Source organism: Brachyhypopomus gauderio, chromosome 16, assembly GCF_052324685.1.
Source record: "Brachyhypopomus gauderio isolate BG-103 chromosome 16, BGAUD_0.2, whole genome shotgun sequence".
NCBI classification, from domain to species: domain Eukaryota; kingdom Metazoa; phylum Chordata; class Actinopteri; order Gymnotiformes; family Hypopomidae; genus Brachyhypopomus; species Brachyhypopomus gauderio.
Window position 1 is genome coordinate 21,168,671 of NC_135226.1, and position 18,683 is coordinate 21,187,353.

Here is an 18,683-nt window from a genome sequence, read left to right on the forward strand (position 1 = left end):
TTTGAGTTCTGCATTTCTGCAACCAGGAAATACAAAGACAGAATAATCAAGAATAAAGAATACAACTGACCACGCAGTCTCACTGAAGACAGCACTCACAAATTGATATGGGTTTCACTGGAAAACTGGATAGCAAGAAAAGAAAAGAGAGAAACAGTCAGAGTGGTTATTGGTCAAATGGTCATTTGTCTAATGTATTTATACTGTTCTGGAGGTGCTCTGTTGAAGAGGAGGAGTTAACAGAACTCCACTGTGCTTACAAACATAGTTTGGAGATTGACAGACTCTGTTCTGCTTACACAGGTTGTTTCCAACATTAAATAATTTATGTTCTGAAAAATATATATTATATTCATAAATAGTAAATTTAGAAGAAGAAAATACAAAAGCATTCCAACTGCCTAAAATGAATTCTACAAAACAGACAAAAACATAGTTTAGCTTTACTGCCTTCCACAAACTCCACTAGTTTGATTGACACAAAGGTTAGCAGCAAGCACTTCTTTTGTATTGTGATTACACTTTCCATCTGATTCGCCATTTATACATTTGCTTTGGTAACCTACTAGTAAAAGTCTTGCAATGTTGTAAATTTCTTACTTTGTAATTTTGTTTCTGAAAACATAAAAATGTTTTAATGTTAAATGTGTCTTGCCCTTCTCGGCCACTGTACAAAGGAGAAACTTGAAAATTCAATAAATAGAATTTGACTGTTCTGACTATTCACTGTCACTGCTCTGTTCTAGCCAAATTGCAAAGGATGTTTGGAGATATTTTGTGCTTATTTGCTTTGATGACTTAATGTAGAACTGTTATATCTTGGAGCCTTTAATTTGACAGGTGCTAGTTAAATTTTACCAATTTCTATTGGTCATAAAAGGACCTGCTGTTGTGCATGTCTAGGAAGTGCATTAATAGTATGCTGGTTTTGAGACATGTGAGCAGCTTAGGAGTTTTTCGACAGTTTTTCTTAGTCTTGGTAACCGTGAAATGTGTCCCAGACATTATTCATGTTTGCACATGGATGTTTGATTCATTGAGCCACAAGAGAAAATAAGACACACATGCTATCGGACTCTTTGGTGAGTGAGCAAACGTGGATATTGAGCCAGTTATTTGCTAGTATAGCAGTCAGACCTGCGCACGCTGCTCACCTTGTATATTGCAATTACAGTCATGGTGAGCAAGGGAGGGGACACAAACATAAATGTATACACCATGACACACACAAACACAAACTTAATGACCAACAACGAGAGGTCAAAACACAGATTTTAGAGATGGAAGAGATTTGATGAAAGACATTATTTAGAAGGCAACCATCCATCCATTATCTGCACCTCTTAATCCCACTAGTCAGGGTCACATTAGGCAGAGGCAGGTCCAACATACACAGGTCTACAGTCCACCACATGGCCAACACACACACACACTCAAAGGCAATTTAGAGACCAATCAACCTAACATATATGTCTTTGGACTGTGGGAGGAAACCAGAGTATCCAGAGAAAACCCACACAGGCACAGGAAGAACAAGCAAACTCCACACAGAACGGCCCAGACCGGTAATCAAACCCAGACCACCTTCCTGTGAGGTGACAGCACTAAACACCACACCACCACGCTGCCCTTGAAAGGTGGCATGTCATCTATATAAGAACTTCATGACAATTAAACATGCATAAACATTTCCCAATGCTTATTCCAACAATAATAAGGGGCAGAAACATGAGGGAAGGCTCTTCAAGGCAGGTAGAGAGATGGATGTTGGTTGTTGGTCCATTGAGAGGTCAATACATCTTACATGTAAGTTTGCCACTCTGGCGCTGGTTATCCTCAATCATGAAGGTACCCCAGTAACCAAGCCAATGTGTTTGGAAAAAGTGGTCATCCAGATGTTTAGACATTTTGCCAGAAAAAATTACAGAATTCACCAGAAATGTGGTGTAAAGCCAATAACAATATAGCCTTCAATTTTGGTTGTGAAACAAATTGTCTCCATAAGAATGGTGTTGTGTATTTGAATGAACAGAAACAAAAATTTGGTGATTCCCTGTCTTCATCTGACATGTTTGTGTGACACACCAAGAGTTGTGCTGAGGTTTCTGTGTCTATTCTTGCACCTGACATATTACCCCAAGTCAGAAGGTCCCCTAGAACTTTTAAATACATGGAGGAAACATGCGGTCTTGAATCTGACAAATTGTTGGATGAGGATGTGCCTCTAAATCCGTTGACTTATGGAGTCAGAGATGAAATTTTTTTTCCATGTTTTAAAACATCATGCTATGTGTGGTCTTGGTGGTCTTTTTTTGAGCATTGGTAAAAGATGATCAGTGGAAAATAAGTCCCGTCTTTGACACCTGACCCCATCCCCACCTGTCACTCAAGTCTTTGTTTTATTTCCCCATGTGCTGGTGCTTTGGTTTTCCATGTGTTCCCCTGCCACATCTATGTCTATTTGTAACCCAGCCCCTTCTTTATTGTATTTTTTTATTGTTTTTTCTTTCTTTCTATCCACGGTATCTTATAGACCTGGCTCTAAGAATCTCAAGGCTGATGCTCTGTCTTGCCTGTATGAAAAGGCGTCATACATACGCACGGGATGTCTTGAAGGTAAACTATTTGTTCTCGTACCCTTGATAGGCAAACTCATGCACTGCCCATCCTGGAGTAACTAGGATGAATAATCTTATAGCTAAGAAGCACTGGTGGCCCTCTCTCTTTGATGATGTTAGAGACTTTGTCTTAGCTTGTTCAGTTTGCGCTCAGTCGTGCTCTCCCCACAGAGGAACTCCAGCCTCTCCCCATTCCTCGGAGGCCATGGACTCTTATAGCTGTGGACTTCAGTACAAAGTCTGGGGGGAAACTCCATTGTTATGGTTGTTGTAGATCGATATTCTAAGATGTGTCGTTTGCTTCCCTTCCGATCTTCTTGTATGTATTCCACATTTTCAGGTTGCCAGAGGAGACTGTGTTGGACCCGGTTCTGGACTGCTTTGCTTGGGGGGGGGGGGGGGGGGGGGCAGTAAAACATAATGAGGGGGCATGTTGATAGTCATGTTTTTGAAGCCAGAAATATATTCAAGGCTTGATTTGTGCATGAATGATGACAGCCAAACTATTGACAGGGTTGCCAACTCTCACGCATTGAGCGTGAGACACACGCATTTGACCGTTTTCACACGCTCTCACGCCACACTTCCAATATCTCACGCTGAAAAAAAAGAACTAGTTTATTTACCTCTGATCCACATCTATGATTCAACGAGTTACTAGTTCGCTCTGGCGCCAACCGCCAAAGTTGGCAATAGGGGTGGGCAGATCGATATTTATATCGATAGTATCGATACAAAGGTGAGGATCGGTATCGGATCGATACCATGGCGAAAATATCGATTCTTTTGCTGCAGTTTAGAGGTCTGCGCGTGATTGCTTTTTTAATCCCGCTCCCGCCCGCACCTGCTTGTTTTAGTCCCGCTCCCGCCCGCACCGGCCAAAAAATTGCTTGTTTTAATCCCACACCCGCCCGCCACATACACATTTCTGTCGCCCCCGCCCGCAATCCTAATATGAATTGAATTAATTAGATTTAGTACTTGAAATTTTTTTATGTATTTATTAAAACAGCAATATAGCGATGGATCGCGCTGTCCCATTTCTTACCACAGTCCAAACACATGCCGTCAGGTGACGTACACCAACACTTTCTGATATCAATCACAACAAGCCGATTTCCCTCTCCATTAATTACAATGGAATATGACTTCCATACATCAGACTTTCCTGTAGTTGGCTTAATTGTGGTGTATTCGCCTGTTTTAATTAAATTTTCCACAGCTGAAACTGGTTGACCGTCTACAGCAGGGGTCGGCAACCTATGGCATGCGTGCCACCATTGGCACGAGGCATAATCACTGGCACGCGACATGCTGGACCAGCATCAGCAAAAATATATATAATTTAATATAAATTATTATATTAATGGATTATAATTTAAAATAAAAAGTCCCCCCCCCCCCACGGTTTGGAAGTATCGGTATCGGCGATACTGACGAGTATCGTATCGGTATCGTATCGATACCAAAATTCAGAGTATCGCCCACCCCTAGTTGGCAACTCTGTATTGATGCTGTCTTAAAGTGATGTATTGGGTAAAGAAGTAAAAATGCATATTTTCGAACTTAAACTTAAAACCCAATGATTAAAAAATACATGTTGATTATGTAAATGGAGAAAAAAGATTACCTAATTGTATTTCATTTCAATACGCCCCCTTATTTAAATCTTGAAAGGCTTTATACAAATTTAAGTCAAAGCTGACAAATGTACCTACACACAGACTGAGAATATTCAAATGTGGAAATAGGAATGAGTGAGAATATTTATATTATTGGGAAATTAAATTATTATTAGAAAAAAAAAATCCTATCTACTGCACTTTAATGGTAAAAAATCTGGTAAAGTATTGAAGTTTTTATTGATGTTATGAAACGTACTGGTACAATGCAGTATTTATGCATAGAATAACAATGCTGGCTGTGATGGCGAGGAATGGTTTAAACCATGAGCCGCGACGACTTGCGCGGGGAAAAGAGCAGTCAGCTAAAGCTAGGCTTAAAGCCTGGTTTATACTTGATGCGTCGAGAGCGGTGCGAAGGTCCGCTCGGCGAAAATGACGTAATAGCGGTGGCTCCGCCCATGCGCAAGGGCCAATTGCGCGCTGTTGATTCGCGAGGTCGTGCACCTCTCGAATTTTGTAACTTTGCGCGCACAGCGCTTCAGCGCAATGAACAAAGTCATGTTTGCAGGGTTCATACAGAATTAAAGCAAGTGTATGTCACTTTCAATGTCCATTTCAATATTTCCCATCATGTTAAACTTAATTAAGTTAAATATTTATACACATAATCGTAATGATTCGAAATAATTTGCTTTTTTGTCACATTTTCAAAACACCCAATCTTAACATCTTCACGTTCTCTCATGTTTCGTCCTGGAATTACAAGAGGCTCATATTTGTCAATGTACAGGAGAACTGTTCAGTCAGATAGCCATTTGTTGTGAAACGAAATAGTTACAATTTCAAGCATTTTCAAGTACTTTAGCCTAAATTCCAGCACTTTTCAAATCTGAAACACAAAGCAACATTAAAATTCATCAGGTAAATGTTACTTCCCCTGTTTTTGAGAGGTGTTTCTTTATACTACCACATATCGTTTCAGACAACACTGCAAAGAATGTGATGCGGCAAGTATAAACGTTTCCGCCGTTCGTGCAAGTTTAGGAGAACCAAGTTAGCCTAACCGCTAACAACTAATAAAATAATTTAAGCAACACCTAAGTAAAAGGTAAGTAACATTAAAGCAACGAAAAACCACAGTTTAGCAAATATTACCATGTGGAAGTCAGTTTAAACTAGAAGAGTGTTTACCAGTATACCTGCCTTTCGCTCACACTAACAAAACATATACTACGGAACCGAACTGTTTGAGGCAGTCTGCTGATTTTTATATGACTCAAAGAGCCAATCAGGAATAAGCAAGGAAATATTTTCATGCTGTAAAGCAAAATGCATTTTTGTGATTTTTCGAATTTTGTAACTGCGTGCGCCGCGCCTCAGTGCAATGAACAAAGACATGTTTGCAGGGTCAATACACCTTTACAAGGTGAAATTCAAGCACTTGTACGTCACTTTCAAGGTCCATTTCTATATTTCCCAGGACGTTAAACTTAATTAAGTTAAATATTTATACATATATTTGAAATGATTTGAAATAATTCGCTTTTTATTCACATTATTTAATGGATGTTTATTTTCAAAACCCGCAATCTTAACGTCTTCACATTCTCTCATGTTTCATCCTGGAATTACAAGAGGCTCATATTTGTTAATGTAATACAAGAGAACTGTTCAGTCAGACAGATATTTGTTGTGAAACGAAGTTGTTACAATTTCAAGCATTTTCAAGTACTTTAGCTTAAATTCCAGCACTTTTCAAACCTTTATTACTTTATTCATATTCATTTTCTTTGAAGGAAGTTTGTTTTTATCTGTTTGCTTGTTGAAAAATGTTTTCACTTGAAATTACTGACAGATCCATAAGAAAATATTGCTTTATTCATTTAAGCATTAAATATTATACACTGTGTTAGATCTTGGTTCAATAGGCTATGCGCAATCATTTCAATATGTTTTAATAAACATTGAACCAGTCCGGCCCTCGGCTTGTAGCAAATTTGGTTTTTTGGCCCTCGGTGTATTTGACTTTGACATCCCTGCTCTAACCCATGTTGCAAAGTTATCTTGCCTCACGTGTTCGTTTGTAGAGTTAGTATTAACTAACGAATGAAATTCATACAAATTCTACAGTAGCGCACAAAGACTGGTGAGCAAGCACACCTGTCCAAGTCCACGAAAGCTTTTTCATGTCTCAATGCTCAAACCCGTCTACTACAGCCCCATGTCAGGTCCATCTCCCCCATCTACTCCTCCTGCGCCAATCGAGGTTGAAGGTCAACCCGCCTATCTAGTACATGCTCAGTTTGACTTGCAACGAAGACAGGGACACCTTCAGTACCTGGTGGACTGGGAGGGGTATGGTCCTGAAGAATAGTGCTGGGTGGAATCTCCAGATATCCTGGAACCTTCCAGTCAACAAGCCAGCACCCAGGAGTAGGGACCATCCTAGGGGCAGTTGCTCTGGGGGTACTGTCGTGACTCAGGACCTTAGCCCTTCAAGCTTCTCTAATATATTATTCTCTGAATATTGTAAATATAGAATATTATTCACTGGCTATTCACTCTGTGTTCTACGTGTTTGTGCTCGTCTGTAAATGGTCACTTCATGGTCACTTCCATGTGTCTTGGTGTGTGTGTGTGTGTGTGTGTGTTCATCTGTGTCATTCGTGTTATTTGGCGCTTTTGACTTGTTGTGGTCAGTGTTTTTAAATGTGTGTGTTTTGTCTGCGTTCTTTGTCAGTGTTGCCATTGTGTTATATGTTTGGTACTTTCCGCTTCTGCATGAGAGCATGCCTGGTGTGGATCATTTTTTTTCTTTCTTTTAAAAGGTTGTATTTCCATTTTAGACTAACCTCTTTGAAACTCTAATGGTTTACCTTGGCATATTTGCAGTTTAAACTGCTACCATCTCTGTCGTCAGCAGTATGTTCAGGTGCGTTCGGTGTTGTCTCCTCTCTTGCTGCAAGTCTTCTTCTCATCTACTGGCACTTTGGCTGCTCCTTATGGGTGAGTTCTCAATCGCTTTTTAAGGTGCCAGCTGCCAGTATCCAGATACATTTGGCTGCTGTGTGCATCCACACTAACCTTCAACTGGTTGTTCCTTGCTAGCTAGGTCGAGTAATGTAACGCGCAGAAATTGCTCATTTTGCTCTGTCTAGCATGGGTATTGACATATGGTTTATCGTGCTCCAGTGAATGGGTGTCATGGTATCCTCAGGTCCTACACCACTTCAACTATTTCTGTTTTGCATTGGAATATACCTACTCTGGTCCTGCTCTCCACGGATGGACTATGGCTCATTTTGTATATGTCCGCTCAACTCCATAGTTTTTGTTTTCGCTCTCAGCTGGATGCAGCTGGATGCAGTGATGCAGTGTCACTCTGCATCACCTGCCATCCATGATATATTCATCGCTTGCAAAATTCTAGGAGCATCGGACTATTCTGGTCATCTGGACTGACAATCTGACCTCTTTCACATACCCAACGGATAAACCTCAATGATCTTTGTACTCCACAACAAAGTGACTTCCAGCCAATCAAATGTGGTGGTCTGTCCAACAAATGTAATTTTGCGTTACTCCTTTTGTAATGACGTCATTGTCCAGAATAAGTTCAGCATGTTTTTTACTGACACCTGGGGATTTATTCCATCTTAATCTTTTGACACTTGGTGGTTATAACTACACTGATAAAAGGCCCAGGGGAAAGGTGGTGGTCTAGCCATTGTTTACAACAGCGCTTTTAGTGTTAGTCATGATAGCTTTGGTGATGTAAAGTAATTTAAGTTCATGGCACTTACAGTTGCATTGTCCCCACCAGTAATATTTTTACTGATCTATCAGCCACCTACAACCCGCACTGATAATTTTATATCTGAGTTCAATGAGATTCTCAGTTCTACATGTTCAGCATTGATTGAACTTGGGGACTTGGGCACATCCATATGGACACAGTTTGTTCATTGTCATTGTTCTTATGTTGTATGTCTGTCTGTGGTTATTTGCACTTCTTGGTCTTTATGAACCTTTTGAATTGGGTTTTCGTACTTTGCGCAGTACCGAGACTGCATTGTCATGGGTTCTTAATGATGTTGAGTGCTGCTTTTGACACAATAAATCATAATATGCTCATGTCACATCTCTCTGATATTGGAATTACTAACCCTAGCTCTTGCATGGTTCACCTCCTATATCTCCAATAGATCACATTTTGTTGTCCTTGTTAAACAAATCCAGCAGATTCAGTTACTCGAGGTGTGCCTTGGTTCACATCTCTTCATTATTTATATGTTGCCCCTTGGTCAAATCATTCAGCAACATAGCCTACACTTTCACTGTTATGTGGATGGCACCCATAATTTCTCTACTCTGCCACCCCCTGCACTGGTGTGTTGTATTCAAGATGTTAATGTTTCAATGTCGTGATTATTGGTGTTTTTATGTTAGGCAGATGTGCATTTTGCATGGTTACATCAGCACTAAAGAAATAGTCAAATATGCTAGATTTGGTCATAGGTCATAAGTTCAAACCATACAGAACATGTCAGCTGGGGTGAAGCTTCATGTTCCAAAAAGCATCAAATGAAATACCTTGTTTGGTTCTCTTGGACCATGAACCAAAGGATAGTTGGAGGCAAATGCCATGACACTTTTAAAGCCATGCCGACCCACGCAAAGGTTCCACCCTCCCTACCAAGTAAACCCTAGGGAGGCGTGTCCACTCTTCTACCATGGTATCCTTAGTAGGGGGTCATATCCACCCCACCTTTAATGGGACACCGTCCTGGTGTCCATCTAGTCTTGCCAGGGTCTAAAGTAAGCTCCAACAAACAGTGATGTGGTTTGGGAGGCGGCCCCGCTTATGTCACCTAATAGCCTCCCCACAGACTGAGAGGCATTATAAGGATTAGAGTGCTGGCCCGCTGTAGTCCTAGTCATCCGTCTCAATGGGGGTGTGGGTACATAAATTTGGGTCACCCCTATCCGAGGGACCACTGGCAGGTCATGGTCAAGGCATCTCACCAATTGACCAGCTAGGGAATGATCCTCCTCACTACTAGCGCTATTATTCCAAGGTTGACTTCCACTTATCAGGCTACTACTTCTCAAAGGAGTAGCGTGAAAGGGGCCTCCCGCCTGCTCGATAGGGGGAGTAACCCGAGGGTGGCCAGGTATCACCTTCAATTCAAACCAGTGCAGGTTTCTCTCCAACCCATAAACCTTGTAACGAATGGAGGAGACAAAGAGGGATCCTCATGCAAAAGCGCAGTGCTCTTTATTTGGCAGGTAGATACTACCAGAGAATGCGAGATGTTAATGCATAAACGGAGTTTATCTAGCGCCGTTTGTTGGAGTGGTCAATCCGGTCCGGGGTCGTAACGAGAAGGCAGAGTCCGTACAGTACCTGAGGTCTAGGCAGGAGACGGGGTCAGGGGAACAGGCAGAGGTCGAAACACAGGAGAAACAGCAGAGTAGAATAACGCTCAGTACACAACATAGTTGGTAATACTTCGCAACGAGGTTTTGTGACGGCGGTGTATATGAATGCCTGGAATGTGGGCGTGGTGATGAGGAACAGCTGAGTCCTAAATGCTATCAGGTGTTATTCCTGACAACCCTATACAGGCACAACTGAATACACCCTTCCTTCCTCATCAAAGCAACGGGTGATTTTGTACTAGCCCAGACATCCTGAATTTTATTTCGGCCAGGCAAATGATTCTTCCTATAAACTATCGTTCCCACTGGCAGAATATCAATCCCGCCAGCATTATGGTGTCTTGCCCGCTGTGCTACAGCATTTTCCAATTGCTTTTTGGCATGCACATAAACCATGTGCAGGTGTTCTTGGTGATATTCAACCCATGAAATGCACCAATTGAGCAAAGCTCACAAAGATCACAAAACCCACAAAAGAACAAAACAACCATTAACGACTAGGGAAACGCAGGGACTATAAATACACAAAGATAACAAGACACAGGTGGAAACACAGACGACACGGGCGTGGCAGACGGAGGGAAACCATGACGACAAATGACAAGGCGGGATAAACAGGCAAGGAGAAACACAGACATGAGGAACAGGGGACCAGAGTGAAAGCAAGAAGAGGGAGGCATAACCCTACCTGACACCTGTGTAAACTTAGAAAAGACATCGGTGACCACAAGCACACTCTCCCTTCCAATCACACTAAAATCAATAGCTATAATTTCCAGTGGCTTGGCAGCAACTAAACTTCCCATAAAAGTTCACAGTTCGCTACACAACGAGAACACTCTTTGCAGCATTGTTCAATTTTCCACCACATATGAAGCCAAAAGCATCTCTATCTTGCCCATTATAAAATGCACCAAATTATATATTTTGAATAGCTGGTACTGGTAAAACTATTCTGTAAATATGTATAATTAGGCCAGTGGTTCCCAAAGTGGGGGGCGCGCCCCCTAGGTGGGGCGCGGAGCTATTGCAGGGGGGGCGCGGAGCTTGAAAGTAAAACGTGCACATGTAGGGATGCACCGATTCCGATATTAATATCTGAAAAAAATTCTAGATCGGGTATCGGTGACAATGTGACCGATCCATAAAAACAGATCTATTCAGTCTAGTTCTATGCTTATATTGCTTGCTTTTCGGAGTTAGTTCAACCTTAATACTCGTGCTGGTGGTATTCCACTTAGTCCGTTTATTTGCTGGTTGACCAAAATAAACCTGGGCTCCAGCAATACTTCACTGTTCATGCATGAACTGGTGAGTTGTCCAAATCTCATTTAATGCGTTACTTACAGAAATGAAATAAAGAGCAGTGGTCTGACTCGGCAGAAAGCTAAAAAAACAACAATATTCCATACGCGCACGCAACTCGCTCCCTTAAAGAGACAGTACACATATTTCTGGCCGTTACATGCTTTGTGCTCTGCGTGATGTCTGCGCTTGCAAACTAGCCGCATATGTATTGCTGTTTCTCTTATTTCATCTCCTCATTTATTTTAAATTATATTTAGAATTCTTGAACCATTTAAAAGGTTTCTTGCAGTTTATTTTTTTCATGTTTGACCAAAGTTGTGAACCTATTGTTTTTGTAAGTTTTCAACACATCCCTAGTCAATATGGGGGGGGGGGGGGGTGTAGGGGGGGCGCAAAAATATTCTCATCTACTAAAGGGGGGCACGGCAGAAAAAGTTTGGGAACCACTGAATTAGGCTATGTGAAATTGTGGTGTAGAGGTCAAATAAGAAAACAGGCTGGGCATATATGAATTTTTTAAATCTTGAAATTAATCTAGATTAATATGGCTCATTCAGAATATGCGTGCTACCCAAGTAATGACTAAAAGTCAGTCTTTGAGATAGGGTTTCTAACCGTGCTTATGGGCCGGCAGCTAGTGGCAATCCACTGAGTGAAGAGATTGGTCAACTTGTCTGATAGAGCAGCGCTGCCTCGGTTGCACTCAGAGTAGTTTGGTGGTGACTCTTCCCCTGGGCTGCACCAGTGCTTGACCCAGCGTCAGCAGTATTAGCAAACGGGTGCTTTGCGTTTAAATGGTATTTCAGACTGGTAGAAATCCTACAATAAACAAATTCCGCATTGCATAAGGTGCAAACAACTTTAGTCTTGTCAATGTCTCCATTAGGAAGCTTCTCAAAAATAGATTTTCTATGAAGCAAAGCTCGTGGCTGCATCCATGAAAGCACATGTGCAATTTGTTGTGGTAGTCTAATTCACAGGTTTGAAAACTCGTTCTCACCCCTACTGTGCAATTTGGTTAGCAATACACCCAAGCTAAACTATCAAGGTGAAAGTCATCATAGTTTGCTTACCTATTTTGACCCAGTTTCCAACCCAACTTTAAGAATAGATTAATGGCGATATTTTTTATATCGCCCGATAAGAGTATCACATTATCGAACGCCGTTAACGGCTCACCACTAAAGAAAACACAATCAATCATTGAATCAGTGCAATTAATTTTAACTTATTCATCATTCATCTCCACAAACAATGAAAAAAAACAAACAGCTGAACAAGTTTATAAGAATACAACAAATAAGAACTTGTAAGGTTTTCAGTCTTGAGTGAGAATAATCCAGTCTGTTCTGGGCTTGAACAAGGTCATTGCAATCTGGCTGAATGTCTGAGGTGGCAATGCAAAGGACAGCTGAGGGGTGATCATCAGTGATGGAGGATCTGTGTTTGGATTTGTTGAACTTCATCACTGAGAATGTCTGTTCACATACATAGGTAGATCCAAATAGTACAGGAATCCTCTGAGCATGCCTCCTCAGGTGTGGAAAGTTCTCTTTGAGGGAGGAGTAAAAGTCCAGCAGTGAGACTGACCTGAAGTGCTCTGCCAGAAGCGTGTCAGACTGCAGGTAAATGAGTTCCATTTGAACATCACTTGGTGCATTATCCACATTGGAGTTGAAGGGAGAAGACACCATGTGCATTTCATTCTCAAGAGTTTTGAAATTGCCTTGAAAACTCTTCTAACATGGTTGACTACTTGTGGAGGTAATCGGCTGATCTTGTGGCTTAGTGTTGGCAGGTGGGTCAGAATGTCGTTCTTCACTTGGCTTGAGAGAAGCTGTAATTTTCTCATGAAAGCCTTCACTGCACTGTACGTCTCATGCACAAAAAGGCCCTTGCACTGCAGTTTGACATTTAGTTTGTTCGCGAGTGCACTCACATCCACAGCAAATCCGAGGTCTGCCACCCAGTCTTCATCTGAAAGCTCTGGGACGTCATGTCCTTTCTTCACACAGAAATCCTGAATCTGGTCTCTCAGATCCCAGATACTTTTCAGCACTTTGCCGAGGCTGAACCACCTGATGGTGCAGTGAGAGCTTATGTCACCATGTTCATTCTCATTTTCCACCAAAAGTGCAAGCATCAACAACTTAGATGATTACACAACACTTCCTGATGTATAATAAAATGCAAAAATATCAACTTCTGCACAGGGTTAATTTCTGTCACTTTATCCTGCATTCTCTTTAAAAGTCCAATATTTTGCCTGTCAGATCCCTGTCAGTCTGTTGTCACACCTGCCAGCATGTCCCATTTCAGTCCTAACATGTCCAAACATGCATTTACCTCTGTGAACATGTTTATTGACTGTATGGCTGCCAGCTCTTCCGTGACTTTAAAGTCTGCAGTTATCCCACGCAGCTCTCATCCAAAGCCAGAGGAAAAACTTTCAAATTCAGCCACTCTGTTCTTCAGCTGAAGCTTCAAGTTCCTAGCGATGTCCTCAACCCGCCTCATTCGGGAGAGTGACACATTCTCAAACGCGGCATCTGGTTTGATTGAAAAGTTTTCCATGTTTAATACGTGATTTGACGTCAAATTAATACGTGATTTGACGTCAGTTGTCCATGCAGGGGACATCTCACAGAAAGTTAATTATGACATTTTTTGTTGTTTGCTTTTTAAACCCTGTTTCTTGAACCTTTACTTAGAATTTTTTTGCTGTCTTCAGTGAGACTGCATGGTCAGGTGTGTTCTTTACTCTTGATTATTTTTGTCTTTGTATTTGCTTGTTGCAGAAATGCAGAGCTCAAATTTTAACAGCAGTTTAAGCAATAACATGCAGTCTGATGTCTCTGTATTTATGAGGAGTCTAGTGCAAATACTGGTGGGCATCTTTCTCTATGTGAACTGTTTGATGATTTACACGTTTCTGAAGAAGGAGGGGGGCGGCATGGTGGTGTGGTGGTTAGCACTGTCGCCTCACAGCAAGGCGGTCTGGGTTCGATTCTCATTCTGGGCTGCTCTGTGTGGAGTTTGCATGTTCTCCCTGTGCCTGTGTGGGTTTCCTCCGGGTACTCCGGTTTCCTCCCACGGTCCAAAGACATGCATGGTAGGTTGATTGATCAGTCTAAATTGCCCGTAGGTGTGAGTGCGTGCGTGTGTGTTGGCCATGCGGTGGACTGGCGACCTGCCCATGGTGTACCCTGCCTTCGCCCGGAGATGCTGGGATTGGCTCCAGCCCCCCCGTGACCCCGACTAGCGGGATTAAGCGGTTCAGATAATGGATGGATGGATGGATGAAGAAGGAGGTGTTCAGGGAAGATACTCGTTACATTTAGTTTGCACAAACCTTATTTGTAGACTCTGTTTTAATGGTGTTGACTGATACGATGTCAATTTTGAGTAGTGCTCTTTACCCTATCCACATAATTCCTTGTGCAATTATGTGTACAGTTGCAACTAATGTCACAATTTGTACTCCGCTGACTCTGGTGGCAATGTGTCTCGAGCGCTACGTTGCTATATGCATGCCTTTAAGACACGCTGACATCACCAGCAGCAGGACCAGAGTCCTCGGACTTCTTACAATATGGGGCATCAGCTTCATAATTCCACTGTTTACTTTAATAGCCTATCTGTCTGTGGGACCTTCTGGGTTTCTGTCCTACTATGCTGTGTGCACTGTGGAGGTAATGTTAGAGAAAGACTGGCAGGCACAATCACGTTCAACCATGTTTCAGCTCTTATTTCTCATTATGATCATCATCGTTGCCTTTACCTACGTTAAGATAATGATTGCAGCTAGAGCTGCCTCATCTGAGAATACAAAATCAACCCTCAGGAGTCTCAGAACTGTGGTCCTTCATATCATTCAGCTGTTTCTATGTTTAGTACAGTTATTAAACCCTTATATAGAAATGGTAGTTTTAAAAATAGATGTATTGGCATATGTTTATTTAAGATATGCCAACTTTATTATCTTCATAATTGCACCACGTTGTCTAAGTCCATTAATTTATGGACTCAGAGATGAAAAGTTTTTCCATGTTTTAAAACAACATGCTATGTGTGGTCTTGACAGTCTTTTCTCAACATTGTTCAAAGTTGATCACTTTAAGTCCCAACCAAACGCAAAACGCTTAAAATTAGTGCACTTTTCAAATTTTCCCAGTGTGCATTCATTTCACAACAATGGGAATCAGCACATCAGTGTTTATAAGTGTGATTTAATTACATTTGTTCCATCATGTAACCATTATATCAGTGTTTTATATTTTCATCATGTTTGACATGGATGGTTAAATGATATATCTCTGTTTATTGACTAAGATATGAAACTGGGTTTTGTTAAATTCACATTCTATGACTGTTAAACACTAAGAATTTTTGAGAATGTCACTTGTTTGAAACTCCCTCATTTGTTCCAAACCTGTTTGGCTAATCCACATTAAACACACGTCTTTACCACAAGGTATTTAATTTGATGCTCTTTGTAACATGCAGCTTCTTCCCAGCTGACTTGTACTGTATGCTTTGAACTTATGACCTATGACCGAATCTAGCATATATGGCTACTTTAGTGCTGACGTAACCATTTCTACATTTTGGCCATTTGATGTTTATTTTAAAATTTGAATATTTTGTTTCCAAATAAGTACATGGAAAATGGGGAAAAATCCGCTTGTTATCCAATTTCTGATTTTAGACATGATACTGAAGAGCGAAACACAAAAATATTTTCTTTTATTCCTTTTTTCATGTTATGACTTTATTTCACACAAAGCGTCCCAGAACTGAGGCAACAATTCTCTTGCACACCCATGCCTTTTGCAATGGATTTTTAGGGTATTGCAATGGATTCTTAGGGGAATCGTACATCAAGTCAACAATTCATTGGTCAGCAAACATTATTATTATCTTTATTATTATTATTATTATCTTTATTAAAGGAATAAATTGTGATGCAATGTTACTGGATATGTTAGATTTTGTAGGTCACTGCAAATGTAACCTTCCTGAAAATTTTGTTTGAGTGACAGTGGAACTCAGTGGACAGTGGAAGTTTTCAGATTGTATACTATAATAATAGATTTATTTATTTTTATGTATTTTAGCATTTCTACTGGTACATAAGTATATTTTCAGTAAATTCACAAGCACAAAAAAATCTCACTTGGCCTTGCCATCTTTACATTTACCTTTTTAAACTACACAGGAATTCCTGCAGTTTGTACATCACCGATGTACGTTGTCTGAGAAAACCCATCGTAACGCAAAAGAAAAACACTTTGCAAATACACAAAACAAATTAATCAAAATGACAATGCATATGCAACATTTCTGAAATGCACTGCAAATTCGGAAACGCTACAAGTGCAGTCACAACACAAAGGAAGTGTTTCTGAATTATTATAAGCAGCATCTCTGTAGGTTTTTAGCCAGAAACAAGTAAGTAAACTTTATTTATATAGCACCTTTCACAGACAGAATCATCACAAAGTGCTCAATAAACATAACTAAGAACAAGTCATGGGTAATACAACAATTAAAACGCAATGAACAGCACTTAAAAAAAGCCTGCCTAAATAAAAATGTCTTAAGAGGAAGAGGAATCAGATCAGTGAATGGACAGAGCGTTCCAGAGCTTTGGAGACACCACCTAAAAAGCTTTGTCTCCATGTGTTTTATAACGTGTTCGAGGTACAGCCAGCAGCATTTGATTTGAAGACCTCAAAGTCCTGGATGGACAGAGAGGCTTCAAAAGATGTAATATATATGGGGGCCTGAACACGAAGTGCTTGGAAGGTTAACAAAGGTTTGGTTAACCTTGGAAGGGTAACTAAAATTTTTAAATGACTCCTTAAGTGCACAGGTAACCAGTGCAGAGAGGCCAGAACAGGTGTAATATGGGCCGTCTTATGGGGCTTTGTTAACAGCCTCGCTGCAGTGTTGAATTGAAGCCGAGCCAAGGAGGATTTATTAAGATGTATAAAAAGACTGTTACAGTAATCTAAACGAGAAGAAATAAAAGCGTGAACAACCATCTCTAGTTCCTTCTGTGTTACAAAAGACTTCAGATTTGAAATATTCCTTAAATGATAAAAATAGTTATCAAAAACTACACCCAAATTTCTGAGACTATTTTTTACTGAAGGAGTTAAAAAAGCAAGATGCTGCCCGATTGCAGGGATTTTATCACCAGGAGCAACAATAAGAGTTTCAGTCTTGTTCGCATTTAACTGCAGGTAGTTGTTGTTCAGCCATACTTTAACTTGACAGGCAATTAATGAGATCAGACAAGTTGTAGAATTCAGAGGCTCTAAAGCAGGGGTGCCCACAGTTTTCAGCTTGCGAGCTACTTATAAGATGACCCAGTGAGAAAGATCTACCGGGGTGGCGGCGAACGTAATTTGTTGACCGGGGGGTGGCGAACGTAATATGTTGAGCGGGGGGGGGGAACGTAATTTGTTGAGTGGATTAGTGGATTGCAGATTGGCTACTGTGAATATCAAAATACAACCGTCAGTGCAGATGTGCGATTCATCTACTACTATTTTATGTGACGCGATCTACGCACATTCCTTCGCGATCGACCGACACTTGGTCGATCGCGATCGACGTAATGAGCACCACTGCTCTAAAGGAACAGTACAGCTGAATATCATCAGCATACAGATGATATGACACGTTACTGTAACATTTTAAAATGTCTCCTAAAGGGTAGAGGTACAATAAAAACAGGATTGGGCTCAAAACTAAACCTTGGGGTACCCCACAGGACAGTGGTGCTACATCAGAATAAACATGATTCATAAGAACAGTAAAACACCTTTCAGATAAGTAGGAGATGAACCAGTTTAGCACAGAGCCAGAAATACCAAACACATCTCTCAGTCTGTTGATAAGAACAGAGTGTTCTACAGTGTCAAAGGCAGGAGTTAAGTCCAATAATACCAACACAGTAAAGTTTCTTGAGTCAGCTGCCATCAACAAGTCACTTGAAACTTTTAATAAAGCGGTTTCTGTAGAATGCAATTTGTGAAATCCAGACTGAAAATTGTCCATAAAATTATTTTCCCCTAAAAAGCAGTTGAGTTGTTCTGCTACAACCTTCTCAAGGATCTTTGAGAAAAATTGAATTTTGGAGATAGGTCTAAAGTTTTCAGGCAGATACGAGTCCAAATTAGGCTTTTTTTAACAGAGGATAGACAACAGCTGTTTTGAAGCAGTGAGGTACAGAACCGGAGCCAAGAGATTAATTAAACAATTTTTCAATACTTGAGCCAATACAATTAAAATTTAAAAAGAGATGATGGCAGGACATCAAGGGGGCTAGAGGACATTTTCATTCGACCCAGCAATTTTGTAATGTCCTGAACTGACACTGGGGTAAAAGAAGACCATAAGTTAGAGGTCAGAAAAGGAGGAGGGACCAGATAGGGGGGATGATGGATTCATGCAGGCCCTAATGTTAGCAACTTTGTCTTTTTTTTATTATTTCAAACGATTGCAGTCAGCATTTGTAAAAGCACTTACAGTAAATGTAGTAGGTGAAACAATGTTCTTGATTGTGTCAAACAAAATTTTTGGATTTCGTCCTTTGGATTTGATGAGATCTGCAAAGTAATTTGTTCTCGCATTTTTGATCATCTCATTTAGGGAGCTGATCAGTTCTTTAAGATGGAGT

General features: G+C 40.7%; 2 pseudogenes; one reads left to right on the plus strand and one right to left on the minus strand.

Moving 5' to 3' along the window:
* Positions 1–10,175: 10,175 nt before the first annotated feature.
* LOC143477425 (general transcription factor II-I repeat domain-containing protein 2-like) lies at positions 10,176–13,567 on the minus strand (annotated as a pseudogene).
* Positions 13,568–13,793: 226 nt separating this feature from the next.
* LOC143477427 (odorant receptor 131-2 pseudogene) lies at positions 13,794–15,514 on the plus strand (annotated as a pseudogene).
* The last annotated feature ends 3,169 nt before the right edge of the window (positions 15,515–18,683 follow it).